Raw genomic sequence first — 23,683 nt, 5'->3', positions numbered from 1 at the left:
TATCCAATGGTATTAGAATAAAAACATCAACATTACAACTAGCAATAAAATGAATGAGGTTTAAGATTTCTCTGCAGTTCTTTTTGTCCTTAGCATATATGCCATTTGATATAGAGCTCAAAAGTCACTTGAGAGTGTGTTTTTCTCCATGTATTTACAGAACTATTTTGATATACAATAGGTTCATTTTTTTAAGTTTGTTCCCAATTTTAGAGATTGTTTTTATTTTCATTTAATCGTAAATTTTGAATGTGTAAAATATTTACATAATTCAAAAGTCAAAACTAAACAGGAATCTCACTTCCATTCCTATTTCCTTCACATCATTCCCTCTCCCTCTCTCTTCCCCACCCCAAGGTAACCATTTTATTAATTTCTGGTTTGGCTTTTCAGTTTTTCTTTTTGAAACATAAACAAATTAGTATATATATTCTTACTCGCACACACACACTTCATATACCAAGAGAGTATACTACATACACTGTTCTGCACTTAGCTTTTTTTTTTCCACTTAATATATTTCCCAGAAAATTCTCCAGACATTTACCTCATTCTATTTTACGCCTGCATAATACTATGTGAAAATACCACAGTTTATTTTTAATTAAAAAAAAAAAAAAACACTAGTCATCTTTTACTCTCTAGCAAGTAAAAGACCACCTTATTATTAGTTCAAGGCCCTCTATCACCTGCTGTAACCTCACACCTTCACCTTGTCCACTTTTCTCAATTCCCACCTCATAAAGGACCCTGATAGCCATCAGATTCTAAACAATTCTTATTCGATACGTGTCCACTTTACTCCATACCCAATGCCTTCCCTCATGCTATTTGCCCATTTTAGATAGCTACCTTCCTTCTCTCCAAATCTTCCAAAGCCCATTTCAAAAATTTCTCTTCTCCAATAAACTTTCTTTTAAAATTTTTTTAATGTTCATTTATTCTTGAAAGAGAGAAGGTGGGAGAATGAGCCGGGAAGGGACAGAGAGAGAGGGAGACACAGAATCTGAAGCAGGCTCCAGGCTCCAAACTGTCAGCACAGAGCCCAATGTGGGGCTCAAACTCAAAACTGCGAGATCATGACCTGAGCCAAAGTCGAAGTCAGATGCTCAACCAACTGAGCTACCCAAGCATCCCTCCAATAAACCTTCCTTAAATGAGCTAATTCCTCAATAATCCTTCCCTTTAAATTTTCTCAGGTATTTATAGCATTCTCTATGTTTTCCCTTCATTCATTAAACAAATGTTTACTAAGCATATATGTGCCAACAGAAAGGTAAACAAAAACAAGTCCCTACCCTCATGGAGCTTGTGTTCCTGGGGAAGAGGCTAGCAATTAATCAATCAGTAACAGTGGTACTATGAAGAAAATGTAAGGCAGAATAAGAAAAGAGAAAATACTGGATTAGAGATGGGGAATCACCATCTTAGACAAAGTCTAAGGAAACGCCTCTTCGAGGAGAGGACATTTGAGTAGAAATGTGAATTAAGGGAGGAAGCAAAGCAAGGAAGGATTCCTGAGAAAAGCATCATAAAGGACAGGTCACTTTTTTGGCTCAGCATCAAAACATCTTCATATGTCCAAGGAATTCCCTTCTGATGAGTCCTGAAAGAAGCCAGAAACTTCTACCTACTAGTGAAGCTAAATATTTGCTTTTCCAGCTTTCCATGCAGCTAGGATGCAGTTACATGACCTCCACTCCAATAAAGAAGCGTCCAGGATGGACTATAACTTAGGAAATAAATGCATAAAAAAGCAGCAAGTATATAGAATCCATTATGGCAAGAATGGAAGCAGATTCCATTGACAGTGGTGGTTTCTTCCTGTGACAAATTCCTTTTCTGCTCAATTAACCAGAGGTGGTTTCTGGTTTTTAGAACTAAGCTGCTTTTTTTAAGAACTAAGAATTCTAAAAAATTTTTTTTTTTTTCAACATTTTTTATTTATTTTTGGGACAGAGAGAGACAGAGCATGAACGGGGGAGAGGCAGAGAGAGAGGGAGACACAGAATCGGAAACAGGCTCCAGGCTCCGAGCCATCAGCCCAGAGCCTGACGCGGGGCTCGAACTCACGGACCGCAAGATCGTGACCTGGCTGAAGTCGGACGCTTAACCGACTGCGCCACCCAGGCGCCCCAAGAACTAAGAATTCTGACTGCTCCTGGTGATCCAGGGAGATGGCACAGCAAGTTTAAGGGCCCTAAGCTTGAGTGAAAAATGATAGCAGGATATGCAGTCACAGAGACAGAAATGGACCACATCATGTAGGGTGTTATAGGCACTACTAAGTACGGACTTCACTGAATTTACCAGGAAGTTGTTGGAATGTTTTCAACAGGAGAGTGTTATGATATGATTTATATGCATGCGTATGTGTATATATATATATATATATATATATATATATATATATACGTATATATATATACGTATATATATATACGTATATGGTCCATTGAGGCATTTTATTTGCACATATGTATTATATCCCTAGAAAAAAATCCCAGGATATTCCCTCCGGTGTGTTTCGTCTTCCTTCTTCATGGTCCATGATGCCAGCTGAGGTTAGTACAATGAAAGCAAATTGGCTAGACAGGAGATTATTCTGCCATTTTTCTACATCTTTGAGTTGCCCATCAAATCTGGGGCTGATCACTCCACAGTTTAACCTGCCCATGAAGTTCCCAACAATTTTCCCAGCTCTGTGATCATCAACGATTTCAAAATCGCCAGCGTAACCATGCCTCATCATCACAGCTATGACTTTGGAGCATGGCCTGATAAGAACCTGGTGTTTGCCTCTCTTTTTGGCATTGTTAATACTCTTGAGAGAATCTGCCAGGACATTTATGTGCATCATTACGGTGGCACAGAAAGATGGCAGAAAAGAGCTGATTTATATTTTTAAAAAACTACTCCTGTTATTATATGGGTAGTACATAGAGGGAGGCAAGAATTGAGGTGGGAATACTACGTAGGAAATTATTGGAGGAAACAGCTGATGATGCCTTAGGCTAGGAAGATACCTGTGCAATTATTTACTTTTTACCTTTAACTATTATATACCTAGGTTTAAATCTAGCATCTAATTTTGTGCTCTCTCCATTTGTTACCTGTTCAGTTTCTTTTCTCTGTCTTCTTTTGGACTGATTCTTTTTTAACATTTTATCTATTTCTTCTACTGATTTGGAAGTTACAGCCTCTATTTTTGTTCTTGCAGTGGTTCCCTAAGAATTATACCATGCATTAAAAGTCTAGAGTTAACCAAAATCTTGCTTTAAAAGACCTAAGCAGGGGCACCTAAACGGCTCAGTCGGTTAAGAGTCTGACTCTTGACTTCAGCTCAGATCATGCGGTTCCTGCACTTGAGCCCGACATCAGGCTCTCTGCTGTATGCTAGGAGCCTGCTTCTAATCCTCTGTCCCGCTTGCAGTCTCTCAGTAATAAAACGTTAAAGGGGCGCCTGGGTGGCTCAGTCAGTTGGGCGTCCAACTTCGGCTCAGGTCATGATCTTGCAGTCTATGAGTTCAAGCCCTGCATCGGGCTCTGTGCTGACAGCATAGAACCTGGAGCCCACTGCTGAGTCTGTGACTTCCTCTCTCTCTCTGCCCCTGCCCCGCTCAAGATCTATCTCAAAAATAAATGTTAAAAAAAATTTTTTTTAAAGAAATAAACATTAAAAAAATAAATAAAGACCTAAGCAAGCATCAGTCAATGGCAATGTGTGGACCCTGTTTGGATTACAATTTGAAGAAACTAAATGTAAATTTTTAAAATCTTTTTTTTATGGAGCAGTAAAAATACTCAGTATGGTACCATGATGATGAACACATGTCATTATACATTTGCCCAAATGCATAGAACATACAACATTAGTATGAATCATAATGTAAACTATGGACTTTGGGTGACAATGATGTGTCAGTGTAGGTTCATCAATTGTAACAAATGTACCACTCTGGTGGGGATACTGATAATGGGGGAGGTTATGCAATGTATGGGGGCAGATGGTGTATGGAAAATACTTTCCCCTCAAGTTTGCTGTGAACCTAAAACTGACCTAAAAAAATTATTATGACCGAAAAAATTAAGTTGGTAAAAAAAAAAAAAAAATCATTTTGGATAAAGAAATACCTGAGAAAGTTTCCAGTTGTTAGATGTTCAGTACTCTCCTTTTTTGTTCCATAAGATATTTCAATAAATGTGAATGTTGCATTAAAAAAACAAAACCAGGGGCGCCTGGGTGGCTCAGTCGGTTGAGCGCCGACTTCGGCTCAGGTCACGATCTCGCGGTCCGTGAGTTCGAGCCCCGCATCGGGCCCCTGTGCTGACAGCTCGGAGCCCGGAGCCTGTTTCGGATTCTGTGTCTCCCTCTCTCTGACCCTCCCCCATCCATGCCCTGTCTCTCTCTGTCTCAAAAATAAATAAACGTTAAAAAAATAAATAAATAAAAAATAAAAAAAACAAAACCATCAGCAGTTGTGGGGAGCCTGGGAGGCTTGGTTGGCTAAATGTCTGACTCTTGATTTAGCTCAGGTCATAATCATTGGGATCTGCACTGGGTGTGGAGCCTGCTTGAGATTCATACTCTCTCTCTTTCTCTCTCTCTCTCTCCCTCCCTCCTTCTACCCTCCCCCAACTCAAGCTCACTCTCTCTAAAAAAGAAAAGAAAAAACATCATTTTGGAGATGGAGGAAATGTTAACACTGCCTAAATACGTAATGATATTAAGGAATTATGTTTATATTTTTCTGGATAATTGTATTATAGTTTAAGTTTATATATTTTTAGAGATAAAAACAATATATTTACAGATTAAATAATGTGATACTTGGGATCACTTTTAAAATAATGAGGGAGACAACTGGGTGGCTCAGTCAGGTAAGCGTCCAATTCTTGGTTTTTGCTCAGGGCATGGTCTCATGGTTTGTGGGTTCAAGCCCCACATTGGGCTCCACACTGATGGTGAGGAGTCTGCTTGGGATTTCCTCTCTCTCTCTCCCCCCACCCACTAGTGAGCTTGCTCTCTCAAAATAAAATAAAAATAAATAAATAAATAAATAAATAAATAAATAAATAAATAAATAAAATAAAATAAAATAAAATAAAATAAAATAAAATAATAAAACAAAGAGGAATATGTAAGAAACCATTTTAGTCTTGAGTTGATCATCATTGGCCAATGAATACATAAATACATGGAGGTTTCATTATACTCTCCTTTGCTTTTACATATTTAAAGTTTCCCATACAAAGGATATTTTTAAAACTGACCCTCCTTCTATATAATACAAAGACCTCAGAACCTAGAACCCTTTATTCCCCTTCTATTGCCTTGTCTTTTAATCCATTAGACGTTCTCACTGTTTTATGCAGTTAAGATTCATTTTTATTTTCCAAATATGTGTCACTTTACTTTTCAGCCCTTCATACGTTTCTTTCCTGCCATGTGGTATCAATTTCATTCTGCCCAAGTATGTCCTATAGAACTGCACTACTATGATGCATATGGCTATTTAATTAAAACTTCAGGGGTGCCTGCGTGCCTCAGCACGTTGAGTCCGACTCTTGATTTCGGCTCAGGTCATGACCTCACAGTTTGTGAGTTCAAGCCCCACATCAGGCTCTGCACTGAGTGCGTAGAGCCTGCTTGAGATTCTCTCTCCCTCTCTCTCTGCCCTTCCCCTGCTCATGCTCTCTTTCAAAACAAACAAACAAACAAACAAACACACACACACTTCAGTACCCTGGGGAACCTGGGTGGCTCCATCAGTTGAGCCTCCGACTTCAGCTCAGGTCATGATCTCACCGTTGATGAGCACAAGCCCTCCATCCGGCTTGCGGCTGTCAGCGCAGAGCCGGATTTGGATCCTCTGTCCCCCTCTGCCTCTCCCCCATTCACATTTCCTCTCTCTCTCTCAAAACAAACAAACAAACAAACAAACCAAACTTCAGTACCTCAATCACACTAGCCACATTTCAAGTGTTCAATGGCCCTATGTGGCTTAAGACTATAATACTGGACAGCACAGATAAAGAGTATTTCCTGGGGCGCCTTAGCAGCTCAGTTGGTTAAGCGTCTGTCTTCAGCTCAGGTCATGATCTCACAGATCCTGAGTTTGAGCTCTGCGTCAGGCTCTGTGTGACAGCTCAGAGCCTGGAGCCTACTTCAGATTCTGTGTCTCCCTCTCTCTCTTCCCCTCCCCTGCTTGCGCTCTGTCTCTGTCTCTCTCTCTCTTACTCTCTCAAAAATAAATTTACATTAAAAAATATTTTTAAGAGTTTGGCCACAAACTTACTAAGTTTAAGATGCTTTAGCTAGGTTATAAGTTTCTTGTGGATATAGACAAGGTTTTCTTTTAGTGCCATTTGCACCCATAAGTACTTTGTAACAGTGTTACATACATAGGTGGTATTCAACTAACCAAGGATTTCTCTCAGTACTACTGACATACTGTGACTTTGTCACAGATTTTTCTATGCATTGTATGACATTTAGCAGCATCCCTGGTCTCTACCCATCAGATGCCAGTAACACCACCCTCTCCCCCATTTTATGACATCAAAAAAAAAGTCTCTACATATTGCTGAATGTCCCCTGGAGGTAAAATATACTTGATTGAGAACCACTAATGCTTAATTTCTATATACTGGGATATTACCATCCTTTCACTCAACTGGACACATCAAAGTTATATGAGAAATACAGAACCCAGAAATGGACCCACAAATGTAATGGCCAACTAATCTTCAACAAAGCAGGAAAGAATATCCAATGGAAAAAAGACAGTCTCTTCAGAAAATGGTGCTGGGAAAACTGGACACCAACATGCAGAAGAATGAAACTGAACCACTTTCTTATACCACACACAAAAATAAATTCAAAATGGATGAAAGACCTATAAATATGAGACAGGAAACCATCAAAATCCTACAGGAGAAAACAGGCAGCAACCTCTTTGACTTCAGCCACAGCAAGTTCTTACTAGACCAGTCTCTGGGAAATAAAAGCAAAAATGGAACTACTGGGACCTCAGCAAAATGAAAAGCTTCTGCACAGCAAAGGAAACAATCAACAAAACTAAAAGGCAATGGATGGAATGGGAGAAGATATTTGCAGATTACATATTGGATAGAGTATCCAAAATTTATAAAAAACTCATCACACTCAAAATACAAAAAACAAATAATCCAGTGAAGAAATGGGCATAAGACATGAATAAACATTTTTCCAAAGAAGACATCCAGAGGGCTAACAGACATGAAAAGATGCTCATCATCACTCATCATCCGGGAAATACGAATCAAAACCACGAGATACCACCTCACACCTGTCAGAATGGCTACAATTAACAACTCAGGAAACAACAGATGTTGGTGAGGATGCAGAAAAAGAACTTATGCACTGTTGGTGGGAATGCAAACTTATGCAGCCACTCTGGAAAACAATATGGAGGTTCATCAAAAAAATTAAAAATAGAAATACTCTACAACCCAGCAACTGCACTACTAGGTATTTATGCAAAGGATACAAAAATGCTGATGTGCAGAGGCACATGCACCCCAATGTTTATAACATTGTCAACAACAAATTATTTAACTATCACTATCAACAATAGTCAAATTATTTAAAGAGCCCAAAGGTCCATTGACAGATGAATGGATAAAGATGTGTGTGCGTTGCAAATGGCAAGATTTCATTCTTTTTGATCGCCAAGTAACATTCTAGTGTGTGTGTGTGTGTGTGTGTGTGTGTGTGTGTGTGTGTATGCGCGCGTGCATATACACACACTGGAATATGACTCAGCAATTGAAAAGAATGAAATCTTGGCATTTGCAACAACGTGGATGGAACAAGAGTGTATTATGCTATGTGAAGTAAGTCAGAGAAAGACAAATATATGATTTCACTCATATGTGGAAGTTAAACAAAACATGAACATCGAGGAAAGAAAGGAAAAATAAGATAAAAACGGGGAGGCAAATCATAAGACTCTTAAATACAGAGAACAAACTGAGGGTTGCTGTGGGGGGTGGGGGGAGGTGGGGGGGAAGGGCTAACGGGTGATGGTCATTAAGGAAGGCGCTTGTTGGAATGAGCACTGGGTATATGTTAAGTGATGAACCACTAAATTCTACCCCTGAAACCAATACTACACTATACGCTAACTTGGATTTAAATAAGTTTTTAAAAAAATGAGTAGATAGACGTGCCACTTATAGAGATGGTACTCTAGAAATAGGATCCGCTTTAGGTGGAAAAATAAGAGTTAAGTTTTGGCTTGTAAGTCGTCCAGGTGAAAATGTCCAATGAGAACTTGGCTGTACAAAAAGAATGGTCATTGGGGCGCATGGGTGGCTCAGGTGATTGAACATCTGACTTCAGCTCAGGTCATGATCTTGTGGTTAATGAGTTCAAGCCCCACACTGGGCTCTGTGCTGACAGCTCAGAGCCTGGAGCCTGCTTAGGGTTCTGTGCCTCCCCGCCCTTGCCCTCTCTCTGCCCCTCCCCCACGTGCACTTGGTCTCTCTCAAAAATAAATGAACATTTTTTTTTTTTTTTTTTTAAAGAGAGGTCAGGGCTATAAGTACACTTTTGGGACTCATCAGCATATAAAATGGCATTAAAAGCCAAAGGAGTGGATGAGATCTTTGAGGCTTAAGAGAAAAATGTATACTGAATTAATGTACAAAGAATTGGTTTATTTATAACTTCAAACTTACCATCTAGGAACATCTTACATCTATTCATGTATTCCAAACTTTTACTGTATGAATAAAATTTTGTGTTGTGTGCTAAAAACAAAACAAACAAACATATACGAGGTAAGAATCCATCCATGCCCAAACTGTAGCCCACCCCAATCCAGCATTTCTCAAATTGTGTTTCCTAAAGCTCCAGAGGACTGTGGTGCTGAGAAAGGCAAGGGGTTAAGGAGTAAGCATAGGTTGGAGGTGACAGAACAGTTTCACCCTCACTAAAGCAAAACCATCTCCAAGTGTTACAGGATTATATAGAGAACATTATTTGTTATTTTTAAAAGAAGATGTCTTTTCTTCAGATATAAAACGGTTAAATTTTTAAATCTCAAGTAAGAATTACTTAGCAGCTCTATTGTACTGCTATTCCACACCCAAGTCCTTATTAACATAAACCTAGAGAAGATTTACTACATTCATCTGCAAGTCCTGGCATGTATGTGATTTACCTGTGCTCCTGTCTTGTTTTTTTACTCTAGCCAAACAGAAATCAGGTAAAAGGTGTATGGATAAATTAGGGCCTCAAAATTAGATTCTGAAATATAACTCATTCAAATAAATGTTAAATACCAAATTACATAGCATGAACTTGTTTTAGGCAGTACCCAGAATGTTGTGACTCCTTTTCTCCATTAGGGTTAAACTTCCTTGTCTTACATAACATACATTTACTCCCAAGCATGCTATATAAAAAATAACTTTCATGCTCTACTATAAACTTGTCTAAACCAGTTTTAATATTGTTTTAAATATTACAGTATAATCTCAGGTACCCTAAAGATCCCATCCTTATACAAAGCTATGTTTATTTCTTTGAATTTCTGATACCAAAAGATGTGATTAAATCAGAACCATGCTAATAAATTAAGTTCCTAATTCCCATAGAAGCTTTGTATTTATCAGATCTACATTCCCTATTTCTCTGTCTACATTCTATCTGTGCATCCCAGTGTCCCTATTTAACTGTAAAATTATGAAGTCATTACAAAGCTGTTCTCCATAAAACCTAAAACAGAAATGTAATCTAAGGATAAAAAATATTTATTGATGATTATTTAATATTCATGTTTAAAATAAGCTCAAGTTCCTTATCTAAAGCACATAAATTACACACACAAATACATACGCAAACACTAAACTAAGAAGTAGTAAGGATTCATCTGGATATTAAGTCCAGAACTTCCCATGCACAGGCCAAACCCTAATCTTCCTCCTATACTCCCTGATGTTGCTATGACCTTTTTTTACCTCCCTGAATTAGAAATGTGAGAGCTACCCTTAACTTCCTCCTTCCCTCATGTCTCTACATACAATTGGTCATCAAAGACTATAGGGTCTACTTCACATCTCTTTTTCTCTTAATTTCTTTTTTCTCAAATAGGCAACAGTTTTATATAGCTCAAAAATCCAAACACAGAAATGTATGCATTGAAAGTCTCAATGGAAGCACTTACACTATTACCCTTCCCCACAGCCACAAATAATCACCTTTACTAGTTTCATGAGTATCCTTCCACTATTTCTATTATTACCAAATGGTAGCATTACTACATACACTGTTCTCCACTGGCTTTTTTACTTAACACATCCAGGAGATCTTTTCCCATTAGTCCATAGACAGCTTCCTCATTTTTTGTACAGATGCTTAGTATGCTGTTGTGTGGATAGGCCTTAGTTTATTATGGCTGGACACTATCACTATTACAAACAACACTGCAACTAAGAACTGTGTAAATATATCACTTCATTTCATATAACTGTAGGATAAATTCCCTCAAGTAGGATTGAGACAAAAGTAAATACAATTGTAATGTTGATACACATTGTGAAATTACCTTCACGTCATTTATAAATTAGTCCTCTTCTCTCCACTGTCTTTGCCACTGCATTCTCATGCCTACTTAAAAAAAATTTTTTTAACCTTTATTCATTTTTGAGAGACCGAGTATGAGCAGGAGATAGGCAGAGAGAGAGGGAGACACAGAATCCAAAGCAGGCTCCAGGCTCTAAGCTGTCAGCACAGAGCCTGATGTGGGGCTCCAACCAACAAACTGTGAGATCATGACCTAAGCCGAAGTCAGAGGCTTATCGGACTAAGCCACCCAGGTGCCCCTCTCATGCCTATGTTAATCAAGTACCCCTTTAACTGGTTTCCTTCCATCCCAACTATTGTCAATCCTATTGTCAACTGATCATCACTATTTTAATGATTTTTTAAATATACACTATAATATTCTAATTTTTAAGTTCCAAAGATTACTGAAAAACTCCCTTCAATTTCCCTCATTTCTACTGTCCAAACCCAATCCTCTATCCATCACCCAAGAGTTAAGCACTTCACTACCAGTTCGGGATTTACCTTACCAGACCATATTCTTCACATTTACACGCATATATACCTACCCGCCCCTCCAAAATACAGCACTGCTCTGGTTTTTTTCCTTATGTATATATTTAATAACATAGTATATATACTGTTCTACAACTTATCGCTCAGTATATGCCATGTTCATTTCTTCAAATGACATTTTATCCCATAGTATGAATATACCAATTACTTGGTTATTTTACTATTATGACGTTTTATTTTCCAGATTTTTTATCATTATAAACTGCTGCAATGAGCAAACTTGTATATGCCTCCTTATGCACATATAATAGTGTTCCTCTAGTGCAGACAACAGGCAATAGACTTGTTGGGAATACCATTTTAAATTAATAGATACTAACAAATTGCCCACATCAATTTACATCCCCAAACCAACTTATATTCCCAACAGTTTATATAATACTATTTCCTCACAATATAGCCAATTTTAGTATTAGCAAGCTTTTAAAATTTTGCCTAACTTTAATATGTAGCTCTCATATTACTAATGAGATTGCATAACTTACCAAATATTTATTGGCCACTTACGTCTTCTCGTCTGAAACTGCCAGTTTGTATTCCTTGTTTTTCTATGTCACTGTTTCTTTGTAAGAGTGCATTATATATATATTTCTTGTTTATTATATACATTACAAATATTCTTCCCAGTTTCTTTGAAATTTCTGTATTTTGGACATTGTCATAAAGTCTTAAACTGGGGTTCGGCTCAATTTATCAGAATATCTTCCTAAAACATACAGTCATGTATTCCAATCACCTATCAAATACAGACTTTATATGTATATTTAACTTGAAGTGAAAAATAAATAGTTGGCCACCTACCATTCCACTTCATAAACATAAAGCCCAGAATTACCCTGAAATGGGAATCTCCCATCTCCTCAGTGGGTCTCTGTTCTCAAATGCTTCTTATAGAGTCAATTTAATATTGCAATGGGTGAAAATTTAATGTTTAAAAAACTTTATTTGGTACAACATAACCCATAAATGTAGGTCAACTTCCACTAGGGCACAATTGAGGAAACAGCAATATATTTCATCACTTGGGGGAAAACTGGCTGTATTGGACTTACTGAGAGATGATATCTCTACTTCCCATGTAGCAACTTCCTACAAAGCATTTCAGACTTTTCTGGATCTGGCCCGTGCATCACTGTGGCTTCATCAACTCACCACTTCCTACTTGCATTTATACTCCAATAATACAGTTACCTATAATTACCCCTACATACTATTCTGTCTTGGGACATCATTCCTTTATATGTTATTTTACCTAAGAAGTCTCCTTACCCCAAATTACCTCACCATGTATTCATATTCTTTCTTCAAAACTCAGTTCAGACATTACCTCCTCCAACAAGCTCCTGTTGCCCTTCTCAGCAAAAAGAATTAATCATTTCTCTATTTTCTCATTGTGCCCTGAACCTACTTCCATAAATATATGGATTCCACTCTATTACAAGGATTTGTTTACAAGCTCTCCTCTCCTGTAAGCCTTAGGAAGTCAGGAAGCGTTTATCTCATTCTTATGTGTATTTTAGTATTCAGCAGTTTCTAGTATCCCACTCAATAGCTATTTGCCAAATTAAACAAGTCCTCTCTATTCAGCAGTACAACAAACACTAAAAACACATACAGAAAATAATTGAAACCATGTTCTTTAACTGAAGATATTTCATAACCTGAAAGGATATGTGGATTATAATAAGAGTGGTTGTGATTCTTTTTCTTAAGTGGGCTTATACCGTAGATCACTGTTTTCCAAGCTGTAGGTCATGACCCTTTAGCAGACTGTGAAATCATTTAGCAGGTTAAAGTCAACATTTTCAAAAGTATCACCATATAGCAAATACAGTAAAAGTAAGCCATGTTTCATGAAACTGTTGTTCCGGTCATAAATATGCACACAGAACACACACATACAACATGTACGCAAAATACATTTATTGATGTATTGATTATTGATGCAAAATACATTTTTTACTCTGGGTCACAATAAAAAAATAATTGGAAAGCAACTTCCATAGTCGCTATACAGGTTCAGAGAAGCTTTAAATCAACAAACAAAGTGATGTAGTAGAGGAAGGCCTCTTCAATGAAAGACATTTGTTTGGAGCACAGTCTAGCTCCCCACTACCTCTCTAATCTATCACACTCCTCCTTATTCATTCTGCTCCAGGCACACAAGTCTTCTTCATCATTCAAACAAGCCAAACATGTTCCCACCTCAGGGTCTTGCACACGTTGTTTCTTCTGCCCAGAAAGCTCTTCACTTCTATAACTGCATGGTTTACTCCCTCGTTCTAGGACACCCAAAGAGATCTTTCCCTGACCACCTAAAATAGCAACCACCTTCCACCATTCTCACCCCTATCCAGTTTTATTCCTTTTCATTCCACTCACTACCACCTGATAATTTATTTCCTGTGCTTTTCCTCCCCTCTCATCCTGAATGTCAGCTCCAAGAAAACAGAGACTGTCTTCTGTTTTTATTACCATACCACCAAAGATTAGGACAGGGCCCAGCTAAAAGCATACATGTCAATAGGCTCTGACAAGACTATCAAGGAAAAGGAAAAGGAAGAACATGCAGAATTGTGCCTGAGCATGGTAAACTACAGAGGAAACAAGGTTGAAGTAAGGTTGAAGATGCACAATGTGAAAGGTTTGAAAGCCAGAAAGCAGAGTTTGGACTTTATCCTGCAGACAATTGGAAGTCATTCAATGTTTTGAGCAAACGGTGATCCATTCAAACATTTATTCAGCACAAGTTCAATTCACTTTGCTTGGCACAATGCAGAGTGCAAAGGCCTCAACAGCACATGCTCTCTCCTCCACTGTTTAGGTTTAATAGCAGTGGGTTCAAAAAAAGTTTTAGGAAAATTATTCTGGCAGCCGTATGTAGGATGGATTGGACGAACAGACTCTAAAGCTAGAAAGGGAAATAATAGGCAAAGCAGAGCCTCAGGACAAAGTGAGATCCAGTAAAGAGTAATCTAAAGAATTGTGCTGACTAATGGGTATAAATAATAAATTAGAAACATGTATTATAAACAACTTTAAGATTTAAGTATGATGATGATAAAGCTTACAAAGAAAAACTGAGCAATTTCCATCACTTTTAGATTTATTATTACCCAACCACTGCACTTAACAATCAAAGTGATCCAAGACAAAAAGTTGTGTGGAAGCAAGATTCCTAGAAAAGCAAAAAGAATTCACTTCCATTCAGTTCACAAAATAAGATAAAAGAATAGATTCATCATGGTGACAATGAAAAAAAAAAATGTGCAAGCTCGTACTCTATTTTTTTTTTTTTTTGAGAGACTGAGAGAGGGCACAAGCAGGGATGGGGTGGGAGGGGAGGCAGGGAAGAGAGAGAGACCCTTAAGCAGGCTCCAGGCTCAGTAGAGCCCAATGCGGGGTCTCGTTCCCACAACCCTAGGATCATGACCTGAGCTGAAATCAAGAGTCAGACACTAACCAAATGAACCACCCAGGCACCCCTCTATTCACTTTTTCAATTAAGTAGAAATCAAATCAATGTTATCTTTTGAAAAAGAGAAAGAAGACATACGAGAAAACAGAAAAATGTGAGATTAATAAAACAATGGCCAAGTAACAAAGGCCCGTTGGGAATTGTTCAGCATAAATTCAGTGGCCAAGAAATCGTCATTACCCACCTTCCCCCATAAATATGCTGTGACTGTGAAGAAAAACAGAGGAGATAGTGGAAAGATTTAACAACAGGTAAATATGAAAGAAGTGACTGGTGTTAAGTTCAGGCTATTATCTAATGCATACAGGAATAAACTAAGACAGAGAAATTGAGAGTCTGTATGAAAGGAATGGCTGAAGACACAGGTGGAACAATCACAGGGGCAAAATGTAAGACTTCACACAAGCCAGGATATAAGGGAAATTTTTCGGATCATTCACTTAAACACCATACCATCTGCTATGGTCTGAATGCCTGTGTGTCTCTCCCTCGCCCCCAAATTTATATGCCAAAGTGATGCTATTAGGGAGGTGGAATGTTTGAGAGGTGATTAGGTCATGAGGAAGGATCATGAGTAAAGTTTACGTCCTTCTAAAAAAAAGCACCCAGAGAGCTCCCTTGCTCCTTCCAGCACATGAGAATACAATGGACAAGTCTTCAACTGGAAAAGGGTCCTCCCCAGACCCCAACCATGCTAGCACCTTGATCTTGGACCTCCCCGTCTTCAGAACTGTGAGAAATAAAGTTCTGTTGTTTATAAGCTACCAAGTCTGTGTTTATTATAGCAGCTCAGACTAAGGCACAGTTTAAATTTTTTCCCTCTGTTTAGATACATGTGTTGTAGACACAAAAGAGTACAGGAATCAAAGACTGGACAACCAATTTTATAAGAGGAAATGACCTAATTCCAGTGTACAGTTCTACAATTAATAATATTATGACTTAGGGGGTAAATATCCATCTAGTTTCCACAGCTGCAGAATGGAAGGGCATATTAAAAGAAAAGTACCATAGCGGCCTCTACTCACCTCCTTTAAAAGAATTACTACTGTAGTAAACCAAGTTACAACAATCACACTCTTGGGTATTTACCCAAAGAAAACAAAAACACTAATTCAAAGGAATACATGCACCCCTATGTTTATAGCAGCATTATTTACAATAGCCAAAGTATGGAAGCAGCCCAAGTGTCCACTGATTGATGAAATGGATAAAGATGTGATGTGATATATATATATATATATATACACACATATATATATACACACACATATATATGCAAAATATATATATATGCAAATATATATGCATGATGAAATATTATTCAGCCACAAGAAAGAATGAAATCTTGCCATTTACAACAACATATGGCTAGAGAGTATAATGCTAAGCAAAATCAGTCAGAGAAAGACAAATACCATATGATTTCACTCACGTGTGGAATTTAAGAAACAAAACAAGGGGGAAAAATGAAAGTCAAAGCAAGAAACAGACTCTTAATTATAGAGAACTATCTGATGGTTAACGCGGTGGGGGGGGGGTGATGGGTAAAACAGGTGATGGAGATTAAAGAGTACACTTGATGTAATGAACATAGGATGATGTACGTTACTATTAAATTACTATATTGTACATCTGAAACTAATATAACACTGTATGTTAACTGGAATTAAAAAGCAAAATAAATAAAATAGAAAAATAAATAAATTAATGTCTTATCCCTCAAGTATAAAACAGAAAAAAGGTAACTGGGTTAGAGGTTAGTCTCTTCTAGAAGATTCTACACAATGTAATAGAATCAACGATATTGGTGGAGATCTAGCATATTTTATCATCAAAGGAAATAAACGTGAACATTTTGTTTTCTTTTTAATTGTTTAATTTTTAAATTCATGGATTATAAAGCTATATAATAACATGAAAAGGTGTAGGTTTTAATATTAAAATAGGACTCAAAACTGAATAAATATTCTACGGGTTCCTTAACTGCAATTCCAAAATACAAAAACTCTTTTGATGGTAAAACCTTACCTGAACTGACATGAAGCTATTTATAGCCTTTACCCCATTTGGTAAAAATGTTCATACATCTCGCTACAGAAATAGTAATATGTTTGAAGAGGACTGGACTCTGTTTAAAGATTATTACCTTGCCTGTATCCAAAAAACTCTTTTAATTCCCAAACCTATTAGACCCCAAGGGTTTTAGTGGGCTATGATCCTATAATACTAATGGCTAACATTTGCTGAGCTATTAAATGTGTCAGACACTGTTCTGATCACTTTATATGCAGTAAATCATTTAATCCTACCAACCACCATGACATAGGTATTATAATCATCCCTGATTTATAAAGTGGCAAACTGAGGCACAAAGAGATTAAGTAAATTGTCTGAAGTCACAAAGCTAGAGAGTGACTAAACTGGGATGAGTACATTTAAAATATTACACGTAAGAGGGAGAAAACACAAAATAGAGAACTGATTATGATAGAATGGTAGGATTCACTGATTGTTTTCTCTATTCAATTAATGTATTACTATTAGAATAGTAAAGAATCAAACTTAAAAAAATACAAGACTTCATTAACCTACAAAGTCCCATTTATGTGCAATCCCTAAGTCAAATTCCATAAACTGCACAGTATAAAACCCAAGCTCCTCAGTTTATGCTAATCATCTTCAATTTTTTATTGAAATACAACATTTTAATATGCTTTTCACTACAAGAAATACACAAAAACATGTATTCATTTTAGTAATCAGAAAACCTGAATAAACAAAAAGAAAATAATCACTTTTAAAACTACACTCAGAAAAAATTAATTACAATTTGGCACATACCCTTCCAGATGTCAATACAATTTTTCCTTGAACAATGCAGAGCTTAGGGGCACACATACAACCCCCCCCCCCATACACACACACAGCTGAAAATCTTGAGTATAACTTTTCTCTCCCCAGAAACTATTAATAGCCTACTACTGACATGAAGCATAATTATGGATAACATAAACAGTCAATATACGTATTTTGTATATGTTATATACTGTATTCTTACAGTAAAGCAAGCTATAGCAAAGAAAATATTAAGAAAATCATGAGAAAATACAGTACAGTACTGTACAACACAAACAAAAACCTGTGTATAAGTGGGCCCAAGTAGTTCAAAGCCCTACTGTTCAAGGATCAAGTGTATTATTTGTTTTTTAACCAAAATGGAATTGCTTTTAAACCTACTTTTTCACTTAACATATGTCAAGACATCTCTTCATGACTTTACCTTCTTCTAACATCATATTTTAATAGCTAGGCAGTACCCCACTGTGAATATGTACCCTAACAATCACTGTTAAACATTCAGGTTGTGTACAATTTTACAGTACAGTGATCAAGAGTTACTGACTCTGGAATCAAACTGCTTGGATCCAAGTCCTGGCTCTACCACATACTAACTCTGCTCCTTTAGACAAGCTAGCTCACCTCTCTATGCCTGTTTTCTCTTCTGAAAAATGAAGGTATTTTCTACTTCATATAATTAATGTGGGACGGGGGGGTCAAATGTTAATACACAGCTTTTACTATCAACAGTGCTGCAATTAGTATGCTCAGAGCTAAATCTTTGCACACACCCTTATTCTTATTACATCAAGAAAAATTCCCTTAAATGAAAATTCCCATGTCAGAAGGTATGACCATTCTTAAGGCTTTGAGTCTGCCAAATTACAGCTGGGTTTAAAGCCCTCATCAAATAGCTCTCTCACTTAATACTCATTTCTCTTCATCCAAGAAGGTGAAAACTGTGATCCACTTAACAGCTGTTTCACTCAATTAGTTTTCGCTCTTCTACTTCTGTACCACAAACCTAGACCTGTATCATAAAAACTCAAAACTTTGTAGGAAACTTTAGGACGCCTAGCCCAAATCCTCATTCAGCATATTAATTCCTCCACCCTAGAATCCCTAACTGAACATCATCAGTGAAAGCAGAGAGCCTACCACCCAAACCAACCCATTATATTTTTACTGTTTCATGGAAATTTCTCTTGAAAGAATGTTGAAACCTGCCTCCTCCTACTACTCACTGATCCTAGTTCTTTCTACGCAGATCAAATCTGATCTTTCTGTGTGATAGACCTTTAAGTATTTACAGATAGCTATCATTTCTTAGATGAGCTTCTTTTTCTTCTTTGAGCCAAACAGGGCATTTTTCAGCCTTTTCTCCTTTCCTCATGTCCATTTCCTCCATGATCAAGGTCCTCTGGATATGCTGTATAGCTCACTGGTTTATAAACTTGAGTGTCTACCACCTGGGGAACTTGAAAAAAAATACAGTGGCCCAGGTCCTATCCTACTTAAGCTTGGGCTTCCATGTTTCTGCTCTCCAGGTGATTGTAATATGAAGTCTGAGAACTGATGCAAGGGTCACACGTATTGTGACAGTATTCTACCTAAAAAACCGACACAATATCCCAGGTATAATACAACCAACACAAGTAAAGCAGAGATAACACCTGCTCTTTCTACGTTGTTCTACCAACTCCAAAATGACATTTACTTTAAAAAATATTATACCATAGTGTTGACTCACAGTAAACATACAGTTAAAATGATCCGACTCTTTTCCACATTCTCTATTTGTGCACTAGCACCTTGGGCTCTAACTGCCAGCCTTTCCAATTATTCCCATTAAAAGATTAAGAGAACCAGGACAAAGAGTTTTAGACTCCCATTTCTTAATGTATCAATGACTGCATATGGATTCACCTTCAGTGGAGAAATCATTTCATGCTTTAGCCTCTACACTTCCATCATGGACATACTTAGTCTAAATTCAAGTATACTAGCCCATCAACAACTAACCTGACAGCTGATTGCAACAACACATCTACTCTGTGCAAAACACTGTTATGAACAAGGTGGGAAAACATACAGGCCTTAATACTAGTACACAGACCGTCTGGAGAGCATGATGGAATAACACCTTCAAAAAAGTTAAGTCTAATACCAAGATAGACACATTAATGCTATAGAAATTAAGGACTACTAGTTGGAAAGCTCTGGGGCCAAAGAAATACTAGAAAACTAAGTTACCCTGAACTTTAATGTTTCATTTCCTTTTTTTTTTTTTTTTTTATATTTACAAGACAGAGAGGAGATGGACCATCAGTGAATTCATCCACACTTAGGCTACTTTCAAAGGGACACTGCACCCTCAAAAATACACACTCAAAATAAATTCATGATTCAAAATTTCATATGAATTCTGAATTCGTGATTTGTTTGCCTTACCTGTCCCTAACTTATGAGGTACTCAAGAGGAGGAAGAAAAAAAAAAAAGGCCATTCTACAGATGAGACCCATTATAAATACATCTTAGATATGCTGGGTGAGGGGGAGATCCCATCTGATATTTATTTTCATTTGCATGGCAAACATCAAAAATATACCTGGCATTTTCAAACAATTATGTCAGGAATGACCAGATGCTTCCTGTTGATGGAACAGTAGAGAACTACAGCCTGACAGAATCAAACTAGAGTTCACAGAAACAACTGGAAATGAATTTAGCTTCTTTTCAAAACCATTAAACCAAAGTATGGCCTTACATTTTCGCACATTTACAGCATAACTGGCCCCCAACCTAAAATACCCAGATTGAGAGAAAGAGACAGAGAACTCAAACTCTAAGTTAGGAGACTTAACTCTAAATATATGTATCTGCATTACAAAAGTATTGTTTGACCAAATGTTTCACTGCAGGATTCCTTTTAAATGGAGAGGTCCTGCAGTGCTTTGACAGTGTCCCTTCTTCAAATATTACATTTACACACAAGTTTTCACAGGTACATCTAATATGGAATTCATATTTTACTTCCATAGATTAAGATGTGGAACTAAAAATTAAGGTTAGTCACTTAAAATATTTTCCTGAGTCTCCAGGATATGTACATTAAGCAAACTTTACTCTTGATACTGTTTATATATCTAAATACCAAATTAAAAAACTTAGAACCCAAGACAAAAGTATAGGAATCAATCTTCCTAACCATATTTTTTAAATTTATCTTGTTTAATATACTCATTTGACATGTATGGTGACAGAAAAAAAATGACAAATTTCTCAGTTAAAAAAAAAGTGATAAGCATACAGTGGGGTTCTGGGAGTTTTCAGAAGTTACATGGTGTGATACCACAACAGACTGAATGCAGATTTAAAAATCTAGCTGTCTTGTATTAAAGCAGACATTTAAAAGACTTGCAGAAATGCAAAACAATGTCAACTCTTGCCAATATGTGACTTGTGTTAACATGTAATGGAATTTTATTGCTGTTATTTTGGGGGAAATACTTAAAAAGACAGAATTTTTAAAACGCATAAAGCCATCTTTAATTTCCTTAAATTCAAAGTCTGACCCTGAAAGTGGAAGTGTCAAGGCTGACGTTATGGGTCACTGCGAACACATTTAAACCAAGCTGGGTGGGCCTACAAGTGAAATAAAGTATCTGCAAAAAGAATTTTCGACTACTAACATCTGCATAATAAATTACAGCGCATCTTTAATTCTGGAATGCAAAATTACTTTACAAGGATTATTTACGGACTACATCAAAAACATTTTCCAGATAAAAACTATACTTCAGGGGGGAAAAAATGTACTTCAGAAAGTAACTTGCCTGAATCCAGACAGCAAATCAGTCTTCGGAGAGAGTACTTAAAATATTTCCACATTACCAAGCCCCCTTCAAAAGTACTGTGGTCGCTACCCGTCCTTTGAGCAAACGTCTGCTCGCCACAGTCCAATCAGGTTTAAAACAAGAGTATGTGTACAGAAAACAAGCTTAAAGTGGGGAAACACACACAAAGCAGGCCTCTATAATTCCTTCGGTTTCAGTTTTCACGATGCACCCCTGAGGCTACGCACGCTGATTCAACACGGCAGCACAGCTTCAACGAAGCACACTAAATACACACTGATTTCACCGTGTCCAGGCAAAAATGACCTGGCAAAATTCTCAACTTCTTTTCCGAAGCAGTGCACCCGCCCGGCGGCCAAGTCCCAAGAGCAGAAGTCTCAAGCATCCAGAACCGCGGGCTTTGTCCCCTCAGGGACTTGAGTCCCCGAGGTCGTGGCAGTAGCCGCGATCGTCCCCGCGCGGGCTGGGCCCGGCCCTCTGGTTAACCCTGTCCGGGCCGGCCGCTCCCGCGGCGGCCCGAGCGCCTCCCGGTCCCGCAGGCCCCGCAGCACACCGCGCCCCGGACCGGCCGCCCCCGCCACCCCTTCCTCGCTCCGGGTAGGCTGGCGGGGCCGCCAGGCGGCCGAGACAAAGAGGCCGGCAGTTCCCGGGGCGGCGGGCGCCGAGGCCCGGCCGGGCCGCGCCAGCCTGCCTCCCTTCCTCTGCCGCCAACCGCCCGCCTCCCGGCGCCCGCAGAGCCCCCACCGCCCCGGCTCGACCCCATCCCCGCCCCGGGGCCGCCGGCCGGGATCCGGCCGGCTGTGAGGCCGCGGCGCGCCGGGGCCGAGGAGGGGGCGGCGGCCGCCACCATGTCTGCCCGCCCCTCCCAGAAGCGGGGTGCCCAGCGGACAAAGCGCGGCTGCGGCGCGGGCGGAGCGGGCGTCCAGGCCAACCCCGCCGACCCCCGCGGAATAAGCGGGGCCAGGAGCCCCGGAAACCCGGCGCCTTAATGCAATAAACAGGAAATCGCGGGGATGATCTGGGTTCCGGGGGAAGTGGAATTATTTTTTACCAGCGAAGAGATCAACTTCCACATCCGGTGGTAACAGGGCCCTACACAGACCCGCACTGACCTGGAAAAGCTTCGGGAGCGGCGACGGGGGAGCAGCAGGAGGTGGTGCGGGGACCCGAGGCGCCTCGTACCCGGCCGGGCTGACGCGGCCCCGCTACACACAAAGCGCTTCAGCTGCACAGGGCGCTATTTTCCGAAAATGCCGCGTCTGGTCGGCGCCCAAAATCCCCACCGAAAAGTCCCCCGTGCTGCGCGCGGAGGGACACATGGTGTGCGAGTGAGTCAAAGCTCCCAGCATCCCTCCCGGACCCGGCCCTTGTCAAGCCCTCGCCTGAGCCTTTCCGCCCCTGCCTTTGGCCGCAGATCGCTCCCCCACTCACTCCCTGACCCCATTCTAGCAGGAGGAAAGGGACGACAGATCTGATATTTCTTTTTAACGGTCGAGAGGGAAATATGCCATTTGTGGAGCCTGAGCCACACAAAGAAAGCGGCGGAATGATCCGCTCTCGGCGACCGCAAGTCCCGGCTCGCCCGGCGCCTGCGCGGCACGGGGGTGGGAGCTGCGGCCGGCCATGTGCGCGGTGGAGCAGCCCGGCTGGTGGCCGAGTCTTCCCGCCTCTTTCTGCGGGGGCTGGCGGTTGGGATACTAAAGTGCGTGTTCCTACCTTCTTTTCTCTCTGACAAGACCGCCGAGACGGGGAATCCCCACTCCGAGGTTAACCAGAGTCGCCAGCAGAGTCCTGGGAGACGGAAGAGCAGCCAGCAGGCTAGGATTTAACTTAAAGTGGCCCTAGATTCAACTAGCCAGATTGGGACAAGAGTAGCGGTTGAGGTACAAGAGGAGGAACGAAGGATGGTCCTTCTCCACTTCCATAAACTGAGCAGTCAGGTTCATGACAAAGACGTACTTATTTCTATAGCCTTTGTTTGTTTGTTTGTTTGTTTGTTTAACATACCGGTGGTGTCACAGGCGTCTCGTACTTAAGAGACCCTAAAATAATTGCTTGCTAATTTTCCTTGGATTACTGTCACCTCGCAGGTAGAGGTCTGTGTTTCCGTGGCTGGAATGTCAAGATTTTTGTAGTGTTGTATTTTATTAAGAAAGTAGCAAAAGTTTATTTGGAGGTTGTAATTTACAAAGTAAAAGTCTTTGGAAGTTAATTTACTTGTGATGATTTGCTAAGAAATCCAACACACCGGTATGTTTTTAACAGATGAGCTTAAGAATGACTTTCCTACGTGGCTTTCCCAAGTTGCTAACGTGCAAATTTTGGCTTCCTATATT

General features: G+C 39.3%; 1 protein-coding gene and 1 pseudogene across 7 annotated transcripts in view; both read right to left on the bottom strand.

The window, feature by feature from the left end:
• The window catches only part of GABPB1 (GA binding protein transcription factor subunit beta 1), a 68,252-nt gene extending 45,373 nt beyond the window's left edge, over window positions 1-22,879 (bottom strand). For 4 of the 7 annotated variants that reach the window (XM_058737757.1, XM_058737750.1, XM_058737752.1 and 1 more), the window contains exon 1: window positions 22,399-22,416. The gene's annotated coding sequence lies outside the window, so the exon portion shown is untranslated. Of the gene's footprint in view, window positions 1-21,326; window positions 21,689-22,398; window positions 22,417-22,459 lie in introns of those variants that run through there. The other 3 variants (XM_058737753.1, XM_058737755.1, XM_058737754.1) reach the window with 3 other exon arrangements.
• Window positions 2,466-4,385, bottom strand: LOC131517916 (small ribosomal subunit protein uS8-like; annotated as a pseudogene).
• Window positions 22,880-23,683: the final 804 nt, after the last annotated feature.

Source organism: Neofelis nebulosa, chromosome 7 (genome assembly GCF_028018385.1).
Source record: "Neofelis nebulosa isolate mNeoNeb1 chromosome 7, mNeoNeb1.pri, whole genome shotgun sequence".
Taxonomy (NCBI): Eukaryota; Metazoa; Chordata; class Mammalia; order Carnivora; family Felidae; genus Neofelis; species Neofelis nebulosa.
This window is presented reverse-complemented; position numbering and strand designations above follow the sequence as displayed.